This window comes from Natrix helvetica, assembly GCF_964273705.1.
Source record: "Natrix helvetica genome assembly, chromosome: 11".
NCBI classification, from domain to species: Eukaryota; Metazoa; Chordata; class Lepidosauria; order Squamata; family Natricidae; genus Natrix; species Natrix helvetica.
This window is the reverse complement of record NC_138562.1, coordinates 3,558,006-3,577,815: the sequence shown is the minus strand read 5'-3', so window position 1 is coordinate 3,577,815 and position 19,810 is coordinate 3,558,006.

Genomic DNA, 19,810 nt, shown 5'->3' with positions numbered 1-19,810 from the left:
AGTCATTTATTAGGAACACCATTTCAGCAATACCCCATTGCAGTCAGATCTGATCTCACTTAAATTATGACTGAACTTTGCCCCCGTTTCTCCCCTTCCCTCAGTCTGTGTCATAAATCACGTTCTCCAACGAGGTTCATGCCTGACAAGTCTGCTTTAATAATCTGAGATTCAACTTTAACTGAAGGTATGTGTGGAATGTGCTCCCCTCCTTTCCTCACCATGGCAACTTGATAACAGACATGCAAATGCTTTATAAGTTGACATTTGGTTCCCCTCACTTTCCAGAAGTGACCTGTGCGAAGCAAAAACATTTTGAGTACAGGTATATAATTTAAGGATGCATCCCCCCCCCCCCAGGCTTGTTTGGATTTGGCGAGGACCCTCCTTTAGCCTCAGTGCAGCTGAGGACCACTTAAGGCTGGTCTCACTCAGCGGCTGGGGCAAAAGAAAGGCCAAATCATGGGAACCCAAGAGAAAAAGGGCCTGGCCAGAGACGGCTTGTGCTGCGGGGGGTCTTTGAGGTCTATACTACCCTCCTGCTGACTCCGAGGAAGAACTCTTTCTCAATTCTTCTGCAATTGTTGAAGTGGTGGAGATACTTTTGTTCTCCTGGGCTTTGGGTCACACTCACATCTGTGGTAACCATTTTACTTGTTGGGAAAAAGATTGCATCCACTTCCTTAAGTCATCCAGGACTTTTGTGCAGGGCGTCTTTCTGTGGTTTCAAAAAATGTAATCTATTTCTCTTTGGTGAACCCACAGCTGATTTGGAGCATGTCCACATTGTGGGGGTGTTGAGGCTTGGACACAAGGTGACCTTTTGGTGACATGGCTTAGAATAACTGGGCATCCCAGGAAAATGGGATCGCTTGAATGTTCCTTGGAAGGGAGGGGGGAGGTCCAAACCAGCCTCTCCTAGCCCGCTTTCTGCAGACACCTGAGACTGCTCTGAGACCAGGAGGCTCCACTGACATCCTGGCTGCTGCTGGATGAGGATGTGGTTTGAAACAGCTTCAGTACCATCCTGCTCAGAGATCTTGAAGAGCTGGTAGGAATCATAAAAAATAGATGGATGTTGTCAGCTAGCCAGCCTGGCCAGGAAAATCAGAGGGGAAACCACAAGTGTCCCTGTGCTGGGTCACGGTGACAGCCTGTCATTTAGAGGGGGGTGCCCCTTCCAAGCCCTGCCTGCCCCCTCCTTCAAAACACAGTGGCAGATCCCTCCCAGGGAAGTTCCCCCCTGCCCCAGACCCCAGAGCCGTTCTTTTGTTCACATGAAACATTGCCAGCACTGGGAAGGAAGCAAAGGGGGTTGGGAATTGGAGTGCATCCAAGAAATGAACAGGGAGGAGGGGGAATGGGAGGGAGGGGGAGGGGGGAGAAAGAGGGGGAGGGAGAAGATGGGGGTGAGGAAAGAATTTCACACTATGGGATGGGGAGGGAACCAAGCCATTGTCTGCTTACACAAAGGAGCAATATTTTATTTATTTATTTGTATCCCATCTTTATTATTTTTACAAATAAGTCCATGGAACATATGCCACACACTTTACTTCTTCCATTTGCTCCGCAAGAACATGTGTGGTGAGTTGTGCTGAGAGAGGGAGGGAGAGGGAGAGAAGTAGAGGGAGAGGGAGAGAGAGAGAGAGAGAGATAGAGAGGGGGAGGGACGGAGGGAGGGAGGGGAGAGAGAGAGAGAGAGAGAGAGAGAGAGAGAGAGAGAGAGAGAGAGAGAGAGAGAGAGAGAGAGAGAGAGGTTGGCCCAAAGGCATCCTGCTGGCTTTCATGGTTAAGGCAGGATTTGAACTCACAGTCTCTTGCTTTCTAGGCCAATGCCTTAACCAATATTCCAGGAGTTCTCCCAACACAATACATTTCTGCTCCCACAGTTTTATGAAATTGTGCATGGAAGTTGTGCTACCTCAAGGTGAGTCACACAAGGCCACAACAGCTCTAGGTGGCATGAGAGAAAACAAACATTTCCTAAAGAAAAAGGCAAGAGAGATTTGGGGAGGTGGAGTTTCTGGTGCAAGAGATCGGTCCAGACTCTCTACTGGTCTCTCTCCTTTAAGAGGCATCCAATCGGAAGGGCTTTATTCCATCACAACTCTTGTGGCGGAAGAGGCTGAGAAGGCCGGGAAGCTGGATGAACAGTTGTCTACTTGTATTGTTTTGCCTGAATTTGTGTGCATTCCATTCTGTTCTGTTCTATCCTACCCTATCCTAACTCCTATTCTGTTCTGTTCTGTTGTGTTCTGTTCTGTTTTCTATTCCATTCTATTTTCTATTCTTTTTTCTATTCTATTTTCTATTCTATTTTTCATTCTACTGTTCTGTTCTGTTCTATCCTATCCTATCCTAACTCCTGTTCGATTCTGTTGGTTCTGTTGTGTTCCATTCTATTTTCTATTCTATTCTATTTTCTATTCTGTTCTCTATTCTATTCTATTCTATTTTCTATTCTATTCTATTTTCTATTCTATTCTATTTTCTATTCCATTTTCTATTCTATTCTCTATTCTCTATTCTATTTTCTATTCTGTTCTGTTCTATTCTATTTTCTATTCCATTTTCTATTCCATTTTCTATTCTACTGTTCTGTTCTATCCTACCCTATCCTAACTCCTGTTCTATTCTATTTTCTATTCTATTTTCTATTCTATTTTCTATTCTTCTATTCTACTGTTCTGTTCTGTTCTGTTCTATCCTACCCTATCCTAACTCCTGTTCTATTCTATTTTCTATTCTATTTTCTATTCTATTTTCTATTCTATTCTGTTCTATTCATTGCAGGCTTTGAAACGGAATAGTACTGTGCTATTTTGGCAGCTTTGTATGCACTTTTTCTTGCACATACAGGTGTTCCAAGTGATGTTCAACTAAGGTAATACTTGATTTGTTCCTTTTCATGCTTTCTGCATGCTTTCCTATGCACTATGCCTAGGAACATACCCATTTTCTGACATCACAAGCATGTTATAAAGTTCTCAAAGGTGTGAATATTGGTCTGCAGGTCCATTCAGGTTTGTGGCCAAATAAGAATGGCCGCCAAATGGATTCTTCCCAAAGAGCCATTTGTCTGTTGCAGCTGGCCAAAAGAGCAAGAAGCACACTCAGTGGCCAAAGCGTTCCTACAGAAAGTACATGCAGCTAGTCCCTGTGTTCAAACTACCCAGATTTTGGTGTCTCTATGTGTGAAGGAACTGAATCCTGACTGTGCCAACTCTAAAATCAGTATTAGCCTTTGTTCAGAGGTCACTGAGGGGACTCAAGGCCATGCATCTTTGGTATTCTCTGCAGGTAACTTTACGACTTTTTCCAAAGCCACCCCACTAGTCACCCCTGGGAAGAAGATGTCCCTCAGCCTTCCTTTCCATCTAGGCCCAAGTACTTCCAACTGAGGGACTTTGAGACTGCCCACCATGTTTGCAAAACTATCCAGCTAAGGAGACTCTTTGCACATGCCAAGGGGACTCCATTAGGCTGAGTAGATTTGGTGCGTGGAAGGAAGGAAGGAAGGCAAGAAGGATGGTGGGTGAGATTGATGAGATGGGGAGGCCTCATTAGTCCCCTACCTGCTTCACCACCACAGGTCCTGTCTGTCGGCCAGAGGAGAACGGTTGATGTTGGCCATTCTCTCCCACCATGCACTGGCTGATCAACATTCTTGAACCCTGGTGGTACAGTGGTTAGAATACAGTTGTGGTTGTTAGTTGCAAAGTTGTTTCTGACCCATTGCAACCCCATGGACAACATTCCTCCAGGCCAGTGGTGAAATTCAATTTCTTTTACTACCGGTTATGTGGGCATGGCTTGTTGGGCATGGTGTGGCTTGGTGGCATGGCTTGGTGGACATGGCAGGGGAAGGATACTGCAAAATCTCCATTCCCACTATGCACTATGAAACAGTATATCAGTCTAAGTATCATGGCTACTGCTATTCTTGGCTACTGACTCACAAATGGACTCTCTCGGCACCAGCTAGTTCTTCAGCTGGTTCAGAAGCATACAAGTCAGCTGGTTCAGAAGACTTGTATGCTGGAATAGTGTTCAATCAGGCATTGGTTAGGTGGCCTTACACCATTCTCTCTGCCTACAATAATGGGATATTTATTTATTTTGTGCACATTTTTACTGTTTTACTGGGATTTTATTTTTATTTTTATAATTGTAAGCCACCCAGAATCACTTGGTTGAGTTGGACAGCTATAAAAAAATAATAAACAAACAAGTAAAAAAAATATTGCCATCTATAAAGCACCCCGTGTTCCTATTTTCTGAGCTCCAGGTTAACTTTATCAAAATAAGAGCAAGGACAGAGTCTAAGAGATTTCCCCAAAAGCTAGAAAGAAGGGATCGTTCAGTCCCACAAGGGAGGGGCTGGTGCTCCCCCTACCCCCAATTGCTTCCTTTCAGGGATACTGGGGTGGGGGGAGGGCGATTAGCCAGCTGCTTTGTTCCACATCCAGCCATTAATGATGCTGCTGAACAGCATCCATTATGGATCTGGTGAAATCTTAAAGCTCTGAATTAATAATGCATTATTCATGCAGGACTTTTTGTCTTAAGAGAACTCTGGCCTTTTAATGTCACTCAGATTGTAGAGCAGAAATGTTGGCTTACTTTTTTAAGTAGCCGTGAAGGATTGCCCCAAAAAAGTCACACAGGAAAAAAAAAACGGGGCAGCAGAAGCAAAGGAGGCTCATACCTTTATCTTCTGTCTCCTACCCCCCACCCCATCCCCTCCTCAAACCTCCAAGTGAGCTGATCTCCAGCTTGGCAGTTTCTCCAGTTTGATGGCAGCGTCACACCCTCCCCCCCGTCACATCATTTCAAATTTGATCCCAGAGTCTCAGAAGGTGCTGTGACACATCACTGGGAAAAGGATGGGCAAGTCTCCCCATGTGGCGCCCAGAATGCGGGTGTACAAAGAACCACAGTTGCAACTTGGAGAAACTTGGCAATTAATTCTTGGCTTTGGCAGCAGGAACTGCACCAATGTTGTGATGGCTTTTCTTTAAAAAAAAAACACCACCAAAGGGACGGACGGCAAACGAGAACATCTCGCAAGTGTTTTCCTGAGTTTCACCACCCCAACAATCCTGAATGTCACAGCGGTAAAGATGATCTCGTCTGGCTTTGCATTAACATTTGCTCTCCTCCTCTGAAGCTCACAGGCAAGGAGGGAAAACACTTTAAAAGGCAGGAGAAAATGCAAATACAGCGTTTAAGCCTCCTTCTCCAAGGGACCATTCGGTTGCCTTTCCAGCTTCAGCAGCTCCTTCCTTCCTCACGATGCCACGACCATGTGCAATGCTGCAACCTGGGCACGTGGCTGCTTAGCCTAGTGGTGGGATTCAAAAATTTTACTACCGGTTCTGTTGGCGTGACTTAGTGGGTGTGGCAGGGGAAGGTTACTGCAAAATCCCCATTCCCTCCCAATCAGCTGGGACTCAGGAGGCAGAGAATAGATGGGGCGGGGCCAGCCAGAGGTGGTATTTTCCAGTTCTCTGAACTACTCAAAGTGTCCACTACCGGTTCTCCAGGACAGGTCATACCTCTGATTATAGTAGTCATGCCAACTGGCATGTTGTATCTGACTTAGACATCAAGGTCTAGAGTAGCACTTCACTGGAGCTGCAGGTAACATCAAGTGAGGATCCCCATCAATGGGTGGGTGGGTGTCAGCACGCTCAGTGGCAGGAATGCAGAACAACACGTCCAGACAGCACTGCTCTGCCAGTCCTTGGGGGAGAAGGCTACTGCAAAATCCCCATTCCCTCCCGATCAGCTGGGACTCAGGAGGCAGAGAATAGATGGGGTGGGGCCAGCCAGAGGTGGTATTTTCCAGTTCTCGGAACTACTCAAAATTTCCACTATCGGTTCTCCAGAACTGGTCAGAACCTGCTGGATACCATCTCCGGCTTAGCCCCAGTGATGGGATGCCAGGGGGGGGGGGTGTTGTCCTCTGGACCAGGTGTCTCCAACCTTGGCAAGTTTAAGATTTGCAGTGTTGAAGTCCACAAGTCTTAAAGTTGCCAAAGTTGGAGATTCCTGCTCTGGACCATACCTGGACAACCTTGCTTGTTCATGGTCTGGAACTGCCAGCGGACAATGCATGTTCTTGAAGAACATCCCTGCCTTGAGTGCTGGCTTTTTGTGCTCTGTCACAGCCTAGGTGTGAGGACGGAGACTTCTGCTTTGTGCTACTTTGAGTTGGAGAGAGGAAGGCAAGGCAATCGGCAGACTCCCTGGCTGTGGATCATGGACTCTGTTCAGGCTCTCCCAGATTCTCCTCCCCCAGGGGCCAAATAACCCAAATGCACTGGGATCCAAGTGCACTGCTGGGAACGCAGCCCTGAAGACAAAGGGCCCATCCGGTCACTTCTGTTCCCTGGCACAAGTGCTGAGCTTGCTGTGGGACACATCCAGTCGGCCGCTCCTTGGGGCAAAAGAGCGACATTCTCACTCGGCTGATCTTTGATGATATTACAATACAATACAATAGCAGAGTTGGAAGGGACCTTGGAGGTCTTCTAGTCCAACCCCCTGCCTAGGCAGGAAACCCTATACCGTGTCAGACAAATGGCTAACCAACATCTTCTTAAAGACTTCCAGTGTTGGGGCATTCACAACTTCTGGAGGCAACTTCTGTTCCACTGATTAATTGTTCCCACTGTCAGCAAATTTATCCTTAGTTCCAATTTGCTTCTCTCCTTGATTAGTTTCCACCCATTGCTTCTTGTTCTGCCCTCAGGTACCTTGGAGAATAGTTTGACTCCCTCTTCTTTGGGGCAACCCCTGAGATATTGGAACACTGCCATCATGTCTCCCTCTCACATTGTCAGATGAAACGTTTGTTTCCAAAGTTTAGAGCAAGAATGGGCAACTTCTAAAATCCTTTATCTTTACAGTTTGACGGCTTGTTTGAAATACTTATTCACATATAACAAAAGTAGCAGAAGTTTGAAAGGAAGGTGATAAAGTCTAAAAGACTTTGATAATAATGACATCAATATTTTTTGCTACTACTTACATTACCAGGGGAAATCATCATCATTATTCTGGCCATTGTCCATCCACTGAAGGATGAAGACAGTACCAAATTCCAAAGGAGGATTGTCCCATATCAGTAGCCAGTGGACTATGATGTAATGATCTTCTATACAGCACAAATCTATCCACTGAACATCTCTCTCTCTCTCTCTCTCTCTCTCTCTCTCTCTCTCTCTCTCTCTCTCTCTCTCTCTCTCTCTCTCTCTCTCACACACACACACACACACACACACACACACATACACTCTCACTCTCACTCTCCCCCCCCTCTCTTGAGAGAGAAAGAGAGAGAGAGAGAATTGGAAAGCATTGATCAGGCGTTATGCAAGCAGAAGGAGGTCTCCAGTCTCCAGTCTGGCTAAAATCTAGGCAAGGCAGCAATTAGAGAGGATCAAAGAGACTCACGGTGGTCTAAAAGGATCCCCGTCACCAGCAACGCACCCTAGACTGCGTCCATGGCAACCGTTGGGTCAGAAGAGCAGAAGCTCTATTTTAAAATCAGCTCAATTAATGTGACTTTAGTCTGTTTTGCTGGGTAGTGGGGAGAGAATGAAAACAATGTCATGAGAGCATGACTTATAGAAATTAGTTATCAGGACATGTCTAAACCACAGCTAGGGAAAATGACCCGTGTCAAAGTTTTAAAAGGGTTAAGAATTCATCTTTTGATGAAGGTAGAGAAAATTCAAAGGTATGCAAAATATAAAGTGTTTTTGCTATTAGAAAAAAATAGGTGAAGCTGGAATGGGAACACATGGCAGGGCAGCAGTTATTATTGGAGATGAAGAATATGTTTTCCTAGGATAGATGATGATAGATGATAGATAGATAGATAGATAGATAGATAGATAGATAGATAGATGATAGATAGATAGATAGATAGATAGATAGATAGATAGATAGATAGATAGATAGAAAGAGAATTGAGATAAATCAAGAGATAATAGAATTCTTTATTGGCCAAGTGTGAGTGGACACACAAGGAATTTGTCTTTGGTGCAGATGCTCTCAGTGGACATAAAAAGACAAGATACATTCGTCAAAAATCATAAAGTACAATACTTAATGATAGTCACAGGGTACAAATAAGCAATCAGGAAACAATCAATATCAATAAAAATCGTAAGAATACAAGCAGCAAAGTTACAGTCCTGCAGTCCTAAGTGGGAGGAGATGGGTGATAGGAATGATGAGAAGTCTAATAGGAATAGGAATGCAGTCTTAGTGAATAGTTTGACAGTGGTGAGGGAATTATTTGTTTAGCAGAGTGATGGCGTTAGGGGAAAAACTGTCCTTGTGTCTAGTTGTCTTGGTGTGCAGTGCTCTATAGCGTCATTTGGAGGGTAGGAGTTCAAACAATTTATGTCCAGGATGTGAAGGGTCTGTAAATATTTTCATGGCCCTCTTTTTACTCTGCATTGTACAGGTCCTCAATAGAAGGCAGGTTGAGAGTAATTGTTTTTTCTGTAGTTCTAATTATCCTCTGAAGTCTGTTTCCGTCTTGTTAGGTTGCAGAGCCAAACTAGACAGTTATAGAGGTGCAGATAACAGACTCAATGATTCCTCTGTAGAACTGTATCAGCAGCTCCTTGGGCAGGTCAATCAAGATGATAGAAAGATATTTTATTAGTCACAGACTACTAGGGCAAGAATGGTATGTAACACTTGCAACTAAGTCAATAAGGACAATCCTTCCTGTAAAACATGACTAGAGAAAACATAATGAAATCAGTAAACAGTAAAAGCAACCGCAGAACTAAATGTGAAAACTATGTAAATTCAATTAACAGTGGATTCAAAGGAAATTGAACAATTATGTAAAGAAGACTGAAAATGTATAAAGCAGGGAAGGCAACATTCAAAATACTGTCAGCCTTACAGGGTAGACCATACTCAGAAACCAAGACCTTGAAGGTCTAGAACAACTTTTAGCAGTTCTACAGTTCACCAACAGGGATGCTGTGGCTCAGTGGCTAAGACACTGAGCTTGTCAATCCGAAAGGTCAGCAGTTCGGCGGTTCAAATCCCTAGTGCTGTGTAATGGAGTGAGCTCCCATTACTTGTCCCAGCTTCTGCCAACCTAGCAGTTTGAAAGCATGTAAAAAATGCAAGTAGAAAAATAGGGACCACATTTGGTGGGAAGGTAACAGCGTTCCATACGCCTTTGGCATTTAGCCATGCCGGCCACATGACCACAGAGACATCTTCGGACAGCGCTGGCTCTTTGGCTTTGAAACAGAGATGAGCAGCGCCCCCTAGAGTCAGGAACAACTAGCACATATGTGTGAAGGGAACCTTTATCTTACAGTTCACCAGCTGTAGAATAAATGTGACAAACTATTGCCAGTAAATCAGGAGAATGACATAGCAGCTAACGGGTTGGAAGGCAATGATCTACATACCAACAGCAAACAAAGGAGGCTTCACAGCATGTGCAAATCATTATACAATATCCTTAATTTCACACACTAACTTCAGATTATCTTAACCTAGATTAGAACCCCAGAAACAAGAGATATCAGAGATTCAAGCAGGATTTCGAAAAATGTGAGGAACATAATACGTTATTGCTCCATTATTGGTTCATATTGGAGAATGTCAAAGAATAAAAAAAAAAAGAAAATCATCGACTATAGGAAGATTATATGGCAAAATAAGATCCAATAACATCTCTTCTGAAACTATAAGATCTCTTGGGAACATTTCAAGCCAAACTCTTAAGCATTAGATACTCACCATATCAAAGCACGAAAAGTTTTTTAATGCAGATTAAAATCAATCCCAGCCAATAAGGCAAATTTCAAATAAATAAATAAAAATAAAATAAAACCAAGTGTGGCAGTGAAGGAGGCACAATGGCTCACAGGGGGATTTCTATTATGCCCCCCCCCTCTACACTTGGTGCCCTCGGAATAAGTTTACTTGGCAGGTTGGTTGATCTAGGACTGGCTTCCCATGCTCTCCCAGATCCTTCAGAAAGGTGTGAATGGGAGAAAGAAGCGAAAGTAAAATTATTGTGCTTGTGCAAGTGTATGATGATGAGGCATGGATTATGGAATGTTTTGCATAAATACGAAGCTTGCTGAATGCAACACTGCAAGGAATGAAGGAAGGAAGCCATGCCTGAGAATCAGTGAAATGCTTAACAAAGGATTCAACATTGAGCAGGGAACCCAGCGATAATATGCGATGCCTTTGGGGTGTATTTAAGAATAATTGTATAAGGAAAGTTTGTTGGTGGCCTTAAAGGGGTGATGATTAGATCTGCAACGGTGCTGCCCTTCCTGTATGCAGATAAGACTGTATTACAGACTGAAATTGAATACATTGGCAGTGAATGTTGGATAGACTGCATGAACGATGCAACTAGAAGTATGGCTTCAAAAATTAAGGAAACAGACCAATTCAGAATAGAATAGAATTCTTTGTTGGCCAAGTGTGATTGGACACACAAGGAATTTGTCTTTGGTGCAGATGCTTTCAGTGTGCATCAAAGAAAAGATATCATCAAGAATCATAAGGTACAACACTTAATGATAATCATAGGGTACAAATATGCAATCAAATCATATTAGGAAACAATCATTATAAAGCGTAAGGATACAAGCACAAAGTTACAGTCATACAGTCATAAGCAGGAGGAGATGGGTGATAGGAACGATGAGAAGATTAATAGTAGTGCAGCCTTAGTGAATAGTTTGACAGTGTTGAGGGAATTATTTGTTTAGCAGAGTGATGGCGTTCTGGAAAAAACTGCCCTTGTATCTAGTTGTTCTGGTGTGCAGTGCTCTATAGTGTCATTTTGAGGGTAGGAGTTGAAACCGTTTATATCCAGGATACGAGGGGTCTGTAAATATTTTCACAGCCCTCTTTTTGACTTGTGCAGTGTACAGGTCCTCAATGGAAGGCAGGTTGGCAGTAATTGTTTTTTTCAGCAGTTCTGATTCTCCTCTGAAGTCTTGTTGGGTTGTAGAACCAAACCAGACAGTTATGGAGGTGCAGATTCAGTGGTGTTTGACAAAGACAATGGAGTCAACAGTTGCAAGTGATAAATAAATGGCTAAAATGTAAACAGATGAACCTTGGTGAAAGGTGTATGGCAGAGGAAGAAATGGTTTCACTTCTACCCACCCCATTCCTTCAGCCCAGAGTCCTAGAATTATATTGTGGAAAGTTTTGTATCAGGTGAGAAGTTAAAACTGCCAAATTAGGTTGTCCCTGGAAACTGAACTAAACCTTAAAGGTGTACGTATTACTTGGATAACAGAGGCAGCACATCCACGGATAAATGTAAAAAATAAAGAAAAAAAATTCCAAATACAGTTTAACTGAATTCTTCCTAAAAAGAGAAAGAGGAACATACTTCCCTTGGTAGACAGAGAGTTGAGAAGAAGAGTATTTTACTTCTATTTTTTATTTTTGCTTTCTAACCCTGCTATGAGTTTATCCGTTTATTCTTACTTTGAGCATCATTTTCAGTTGCAAATATCCCAAGAGAAGTTAACTGTTCTTTCCTCCTTGTAAATTTCATAGATGCACATAGGGTAGGAGTTGGAGATCAAACCTCCTTCCCCTTGCAGGAATCTGCCCCTACAATCTGCCTCTGAATAGTCATCCAGCCTCTACTGAAACATCCCCAGGGGAGGAGAGGACAGGACTTCCCAAGACAGCTGATTTGGGCTTGAGGGGCTCTTCTTGATGCCCAACTGAACTCTACTTACTGTCAGGTCTGCAGCCATCTTTTCTTTTGGATCTTTGGCCTGCCACACTTTCTATTATTCTGCTATATATTTTCTATTGTGGGAAAATGGGAGGGGGGGATTGTAAGGGGTGAGATGCTATGTAGCCATAACAAAATTCTTTCTTGAAAGCCAAGGTCATCCTTTGCCTATGCACCTCTGCACCTAACTGGAACTGGATGGGTGGAACTGCCAGCATGGGAGTGGGACATTGGACCATGTGATGGACTTGTGGGTGTGGGGGCAAGATCTTGAACTTTCAACTAGGTGGGGAAAACCAGCAAGCGTTCAGATTCAGGTTTTCCCAGATGTGCCAACATGGCTCTCTAAATAAATTGGAACTTTGAGCAATATTTTGCCTTGGACTCTGATTTACCTTTGGATGCTATTTGGAGCCCTGGCACTTACATCATCCTTTACATTCCTGGTTTCTTCTGTCTTCTAAAGCAACATGACAGAATCGTGCCCTGTTTTCTATATGATAGACGTCCAGATACTTGAAGAATTCTTCTCCCCTTGCATTCTCCTCTCCTCCACGCTGAATATACACAGTAAATGCTTCAGCATTTCTTCCTAATTTTTCCTTCAAGGCTTCTTACCTTCTTGGCTCTCCTCTGGAAATCCCCCTAATTGCCAATGTCCTTCGAAAGTGCTATTATGCCCAGAACTGGGTGAAATACTCTTGACTATGGTCTGACATATGCAGAGCCATTTTTCTTGGATAGTTTCCTTTTTCTGTCAGTTTTGAAAAAATTTGCTTAAGTTATTTTGAAACAAGCCTGCTGAGGAAAATCTAAGTGCAGTAGTTAAATTTTGAAAGCTCCAATATATTCTTTATTCAAACATGGTTCATCCCCAAGAGACAGCTGTTTACCTCTTCAGGCCGTTTGCCTGACAAAATTTCTTCTGCTAATTTGTTCCCATCCCTATTTGGGTGTATTTGCTTTTGGATCTGTAAATTCTTTTGCAGCCATCCTTCAGCTGCTGTTTATCTAACACTCTACATTCATTTACAATATTTGTGACACTCAAAATATTAGCATACCATAATGTTGTTGAAAGATTTCTTGCACTTAAATCCACCTTCCCTTTCCTGTGACAGCCCTTTAGCATTGCAAGGCTTGCCTCCACAATTTTTCAGGAAAAATATGAACAAATTAAATTTGGCACTACCTGTCCCTGTATTGCAAAAATATGTTTTGACAGTGCACCACCTCTGTTCACCGGAATTAACTTCAGCGTTCAATCCAGCCAATAATTTCTGGGCTTCTTTCTTTGCCTCTAAAAAGCCACATATTTCTCCATAATAGCTGTGACCATTTTCATAATCAGAACCATAACAGTACATTGCACACAGTCTCGCTATGTGCGTTTACCGACTCCAGTAAGTTCTTTCAATAGGTTATACCTTATTATAGCAGAAGAACATGTTTATTGCAGTCAGTGACCAGTAATCATAAATAGAAATGTTGTGCAAGTTATATATAAAAGCTTGTTTTTGTGTGCCGTCTGTAATTGACTCCATCCACTTTGCCATTGGTCATCCTCTTGGTCTCTCTCCTTCCATTTTCCCAGCATCAGAGCCTCCTCCAGAGAGCTCGGACTTTACATAATGTGTGTGAATTGGGAAAAATCCAACCTGGTCTTTTGTGTTCAAGAAAGTTGACTTGTTCACTGGCCCACTCCAACACCAACATGGAAAAGTGTTGATACTCTTCCTATCCTACTTCTTCACGGTTCACTTCCATGCAGTCTTGTAGGGGATGCCATGGCTTGCTCAATTCTGATTGTTATGGGCAGAGGTGGGTTGCTGCCGGGGTTACTGCTGGTTCGTTTTGCTCGCGCGCACGGGCAGAATGCACAGAACATTATAAAATGACAAAAAACCATGCCAAAAATGGCATGGGTGACGGGGGAACCAGTTCAGGGGCATTGCCAGCCTGCCATCCATATTGGTTCGGTGACTCAGTCCCAAATGCCACTACCGGTTCACCTGAACTAATGCAAACCAGTAGCAACCCACCTCTGGTTATGGGGTATATCGTGGCATTTGAATATTTTTTCCATGGCCCTCCTAGCTACTCAGCCAAGTTCTGCACTGCCTCTCTTGGCTGCTGCTTTCTTGACTGTTGATGCTTGATTCTAGAAAGCAGAAGCCTTCTACTGCTTCCATATCTCCTTTAATCACTGGTTCTATTGTTCTCCTTGATCTTGTTATTTTAACAAGAGCTGGAGGGTATAACATTGAATTAAGGAAACCACAAGGAGCTCTGTGTTTTCCCATTGCTTTATGCCAGGACCTATCTATAAGAATTAACGATATCAGGGCTACAACCACAAAGTATATTTTGATCCACAGGTAGTCCTCGATTTACAACTACAAACTCACAATTTCTGTTGCTAAAGTGAGATTTGTTAAGGGACTTTTGCTCCATTTTACGACCTTTCTTGCCACCGTTGTTAAGTGAATCATTGCAGTTGTGAAATTAGTAACACAGTTGTTATGTGAATCTTGCTTCCCAATTGACACTGCTTATCTGATGGTCACTTGACCCCCAGGACACACCAACCATCATAAATATGAGTTAGTTGCCAAGTGTCTAAATTTTGATTGCATGACCCTAGAGATGGCACAAAGTCATGGTGTGAAAAACGCTCATAAACTCAATTTTTTCAGTGCCATTGTAACTTTGAAAGGTCACTAAACAAACCATTATAAGTCCAGGACTGCCAAGTGTTGATCTCAACTTTATTGATGCTGGCCTCTATGGCTATCACGTTGTTCTATTTGTACACCGCTCAGAGTCGTTGTATGAGGGAGATGGGCAGTTTCTAAATATGATAGGTCAATGAATAAAGTATGCAAAAGAAAATTAAATTATTTTAATTCTTCGATGAAGCTAACAGATCCACTGAAAAAAGCCACAGAATCCTGCAGATGGAAGGGATCTCACAGGTCTTCCTTGTCCATGTAGAATGCCATCTCAGACAATCAACTGTGAAGCAATTGCTTGAAAATGTCCACTGATGGAGCGCTCACACCTTCAGCAGAGAGGTTGTTTCACTGCTTAGCAGCCCTTGCTGAATCTCTCTCTGTAAAACTCTCGATGGTTGGTTCTATGCCACCTTTGGGCATTATGCAGCATAAATCCCTACCTTCCTCCTAGCAAGAGACCTCCAAGGCAGTTATGGGATTCAGCCAGTTCGCACCTATTTGGGAGAACTGGTTGTTCACTTTCTAAGCAGTTTGGACAACTGGTTGTTGGAAGAAATCTCCTATTGTTTTTTCCCACTTTACAGGGCTAATCCTGTAAGGAAGGCAGGAAGGAAACATTCTGGTGTTGTTTCTAGCCTAATCTTTATTGTCCTGCCTACAGAAACTGCCCCTCCTCATTACATTGTAACAGCTAAAGTGAAGCGCCCATCAACGTGAGTGACATTGAGTTGGCCATGCCCACATGGTCACATGACCACCGAGCCATGCCTATCCAGCTGGTAATTAGGGCAGAGGACCGGTTGTTAAATTATTTGAATCTCACCACTGCTCCAAAGATTAGAAGACTGCTATCACATCTCCTCCCATTCTTCTCTTCTTGAAACTACGCATTGTCAGTTCTTTAAACCATTCCTCCTAGGAGAGAGCTTTCCAGCTTCTTACCCGTTTTGTGGCTCTTCTCTGCACTCTCCCTTCATCTCCTTTTTGTATTGTGGTGACCAGAACTGGAGACAATATTTCTGGTATGGTCTGACTAGTGCATTGTAAAATGGAATTATCGCTTGTACCTTGACACTATGCTCTTTTGATGCAGCCCAGATTACATGGGCCGTTTGGGCAGCTATAGCACTCTGCTGGATCATGAATGGTCTTCTAGGATGCCTAGATCCTTTTTCACAAGAACTGTGATTAATCCAGGAGCTGCCTCTCTTCTCTCTATGCATCTGGATTTTCTTACCTATAAGTGGAGAAATTCACATTTCACACCATTGTACACCATTTGGTTGGATAGTTCAAGTTTATCAAGAACATTAGAAATCCTAACTTTGCCTTCTGGTGTGTTAGAATTCCTCCCCAAAGCTTTAGGTTCTCTTGTCTCATTTAAATCATTCCAACGTATTGTTCTGACCTAAGCTTTCTGAGAAAGCATAAATCACAATCTTAGTCCCCCAAACCCTCTTTTATTTATACAGCTGTGAATTATGGTCATTCACAACCCGCAAGGCTTCACAAACACTCTGTGAAGATTCTGACAGATGTCTGTTCGAGTTGCCACAGTCTTTCAGGGTAATTTTGATAAACACCCACCTTATCTCCCTTAGAAAGCTGCCAGACCTAAGTGCCAAATTAGTTTTGCAAGACCAAGGCACAGAGTCAAATAGAACTTCTCAAAGCTTGAACCGACCAGAATGAATTAATTGCTTCCTGCAAAAGTTCAGGTTCTGTTCGCTCCTCTTTTATGCCTTATGGGAGGGGCCAATCATCTCCAAGTTTTACTCCTGAGCCGACCCTGTTTTCTTAATTGTTCTTACCTTCTGGCAGCTCTGCGCATGCGCATACTGGGAACAGGCTACCACTGTTCTTCTGCCTCACTGATGTCAGACTCTGGAGGCTACCAGACAGCCTTGGCCCCCTCTCTGCCTCTGACGCAGAGCCCTCATCTGAGCCTTCCCCAGACTCCAGGACTGGCCCATGTTCCTCCCCAACCTCCTCACTGTCAGATTCTGCTGCCAGCTCTGCAGGCCACCAGCGGACCACAAGTATGCATTCTTTGACACCTGAACTTCTGCAGTGTTAAGACACTTAGCTTCCTGCTTGCTCTCACAAAGACATTTTAAAGAGAGTGGGACGTATTTTATGATAACCTCCCAATATTTTACTGAAAAGCAGCAACAAACAAACACCTAGACTTCAATACAGCCACCGAAGGCTTGGAAGGTCATTGATCACTAAGTTAAAACTGTGCGTACTGCAGAGTGTGTGCATTTGGAATACTTAAACCATTGGAGCTTATATTCCACTTTCCTTTCAGATTTATGCCATTTTCATATTATTGTCCCTGACAATTTGGTAATTGCCAGTATGAGTCGCGATTGGAAATTCAGGTTCTCTAGAATCGTCATTGCTTCTTTTTGCTTCCTCTCTTTCTTGAAGCAAGGGAGGATTCTGAAGAGAAGATAGGAAGACAGCATTGCTCTTCCGACCTTTGACGGAGGCACCAGCATCACAACCCTATTTTTAACTCTGGCTCCCACTTTTATCTCCTAGAGCTTTTATTGGAAGTATCAAGTCAAAAAGGCAGCTGGCAAGAAGAAGCTAACCTCTGAATCTCTACACCTTTACAAAGTGAATGACTTTGCTTTGGTCAGATACAACTGGATTCATTCAGTGTTTTTAAAAAAGTAAGTATAATAGCCTCAAAAAAAATTCACATTCCACATGTACTATATTTGCCTAATGCAGGGGTGTCCAAACTTGGGAACTTTAAGACTTGTGGACTTCAACTCCCAGAATTCCCCATCCAGCTGGCTGGGGAATTCTGGGAGTTGAAGTCCACAAGTCTTAAAGTTCCCCCAAGTTTGGACACCCGTGGCCTAATGAATATACAATTTTGTATGAAAATGTGTTTGTTCATTCTATTTGTATGTTGCCAAATCAATATAGATTCTTGGCATGTTAGAATCAGCAAAAACATCTGTAAGAATTTTTTTAAAAAAAATCAAGACTAAATATAAATAAATTAAAACAAAAAAATGACTAGTCAACACTGCCACAACACAAGGACAAATTATAATAAGAGTGATAATGAGCAATGGATAAAACTATGGTATTTTTCGGAGTATAAGACGCAGCTTAGTTTTGGGGGAGGAAAATAATAAGAAAAAAAAATCTGCCTCTGCCTACCAGCATCCATGGTATTCAACTGACACATGGTAACAAGGTCAGCCAATGAATAGGCATAGCAACTAAGTCAGCCAATGAGGGCTATTTGGACCCTAAAATTTGCCATGTGAGCAACAAGGAGACAGGAAGGAGCCTGGCTTAGTCCAGAACTGAAAGTGAAACTGCTTGTGTTTTGCTTGTATTTACTGCTCCCTTGGAAAACCTGCTTTTGGCATTGTATTGTATATTATTATTATTTTGAATCCTGCTGAATCAGGTACTTGTGTGTGCTTTCTGACTGAGATGGCTGCTGCACACTCTGACCAGCCAGGTCAGCTTCAGCACTTATTGCAGCCTGATTCAGCACAGCTGATTGGCGGGTGGATTGGACTGCTGGAATATCCCTAATCAGCTGTTCCAGGCTGGAGGGATCGCCACAGACCATCGCTGCCTCCATGCCTTATGTTTTTGGCCTCTGGTGGGGGTGGGTGGGGCTGCATTCAGTGTAGCCCAAATTTTCACCCTCTTTTTTTTGGGGGGGGGAGGTGTGTCTTACACTTCAAAAAATACGGTAATCATAATGAACCAAATGATATATCCAGAATTAAATCAATATCAGTAATTCAACTGAAATAAGATGGCAAGGATAAAGAATACAGCGAAATGTCCTTCAGAAAAGTTCCATCTCCAGTAACTTCCAGAAAACAAGGGGTGATGGAGCAAGGCTTAATCCCAGGGGAATCTCTCCCAGAAGGCTGTGGCACATCTGTATTTATCATCTCTTCTGTATCTCACTCACATTTCCTGGCCTCTCCCTTCTTTTCACCAGTGGAGTTTTGATGGAAGGCCTCTTCTGGACCAGACAGCCTGCTTGAGCCAATTCAGAAAGGAGAGCAGAGTCTGCCGATTTGTAGGTGCCACGCAATAGGAAGTCCAGGGTTAAGAAGTGCTCCCTCTTATAATCTAAAACAGCATCCAGGCGGTAAGAGAACTCTGCTTTAGGAATGTTTATTTATCTGAGATCTAATTCACAGCTTGATTCAATGTTTGGAAATCAAGCTCATGCCAACCTCAACTAAATCAGTCTTCCTGTTTCAAATCAGGACCCAATCCAAAGCAGCATTTGTACCTCCCATCAACTGACATTGGGAAAAGCACAAAAAGGATAGTTGCTTCTTCTTCTTCTTCTTCTTCTTCTTCTTCTTCTTCTTCTTCTTCTTCTTCTTCTTCTTCTTCTTCTTCTTTTTCTTCTTCTTCTTCCTCCTCCTCCTCCTCCTCCTCCTCCTCCTCCTCCTCCTCCTCCTCCTTCTTCTTTCTTCTTCTCCTTTTCCTTCTTCTTCTTTCTTCTTCTTCCTCCTCCTCCTCCTCCTCTTCCTCCTCTTCTTCTTCTGCTGCCTCCCCCTCCCCCTCCTCCTCTTATTCTTCTTCCTCCTCCTCCTCTTCCTCCTTCTTCGTCCTCTTCTTCTTCTTCTTCTTCCTCCTCTTCTTCTTCCTCCTCATTATCTTCCTCTTTTTCTTCTTCCTCCTCCTCTTCTTCTTCTTCCTCCTCTTCCTCAACATCATCTCCTCCTCCTCCTCCTCCTCTTTCTTCTTTCTTCTTCTTAGCATTCTGAAGCTAACTGCTGTTTCTGTCAATTTTTCACTCACAGATAATAAAAAAAAGAAGCACGCACATACATACAAACATACATACAAACATACATACATACATACATACATACATACATACATACATATATACATACTCTTGCTAAACAAAGGCTCATAGCACTGGTTACCAGGCTAAGGAGATACACTAGAGTGGGAGAAGCCAAGAAGATCAGTGTCCTGTTCTCCAAAGAATCATCCAAGGCTTACTCCCAACTGCAATGCAATAACACAGTAACAGCACAACAACCAACACCAGAAACTGAACAGTACTGGAAGAACATCTGGGAGAAAGAGAAGATATATAACACTGGTGTAAAATGACTGCAGGCCCAAGAGGAGACCACAACAACCTCCCAAAACAGGAAGCAGTTCTGCTCACGGTAGAAGTGGGTTAAGAACACGAAGAGCTGGACCGCAGCTGGTTTGGACATGATTCTCACCTACTAGCTGAAGAAACAAAGAGCAGTGAATGAATGCTCAGCAG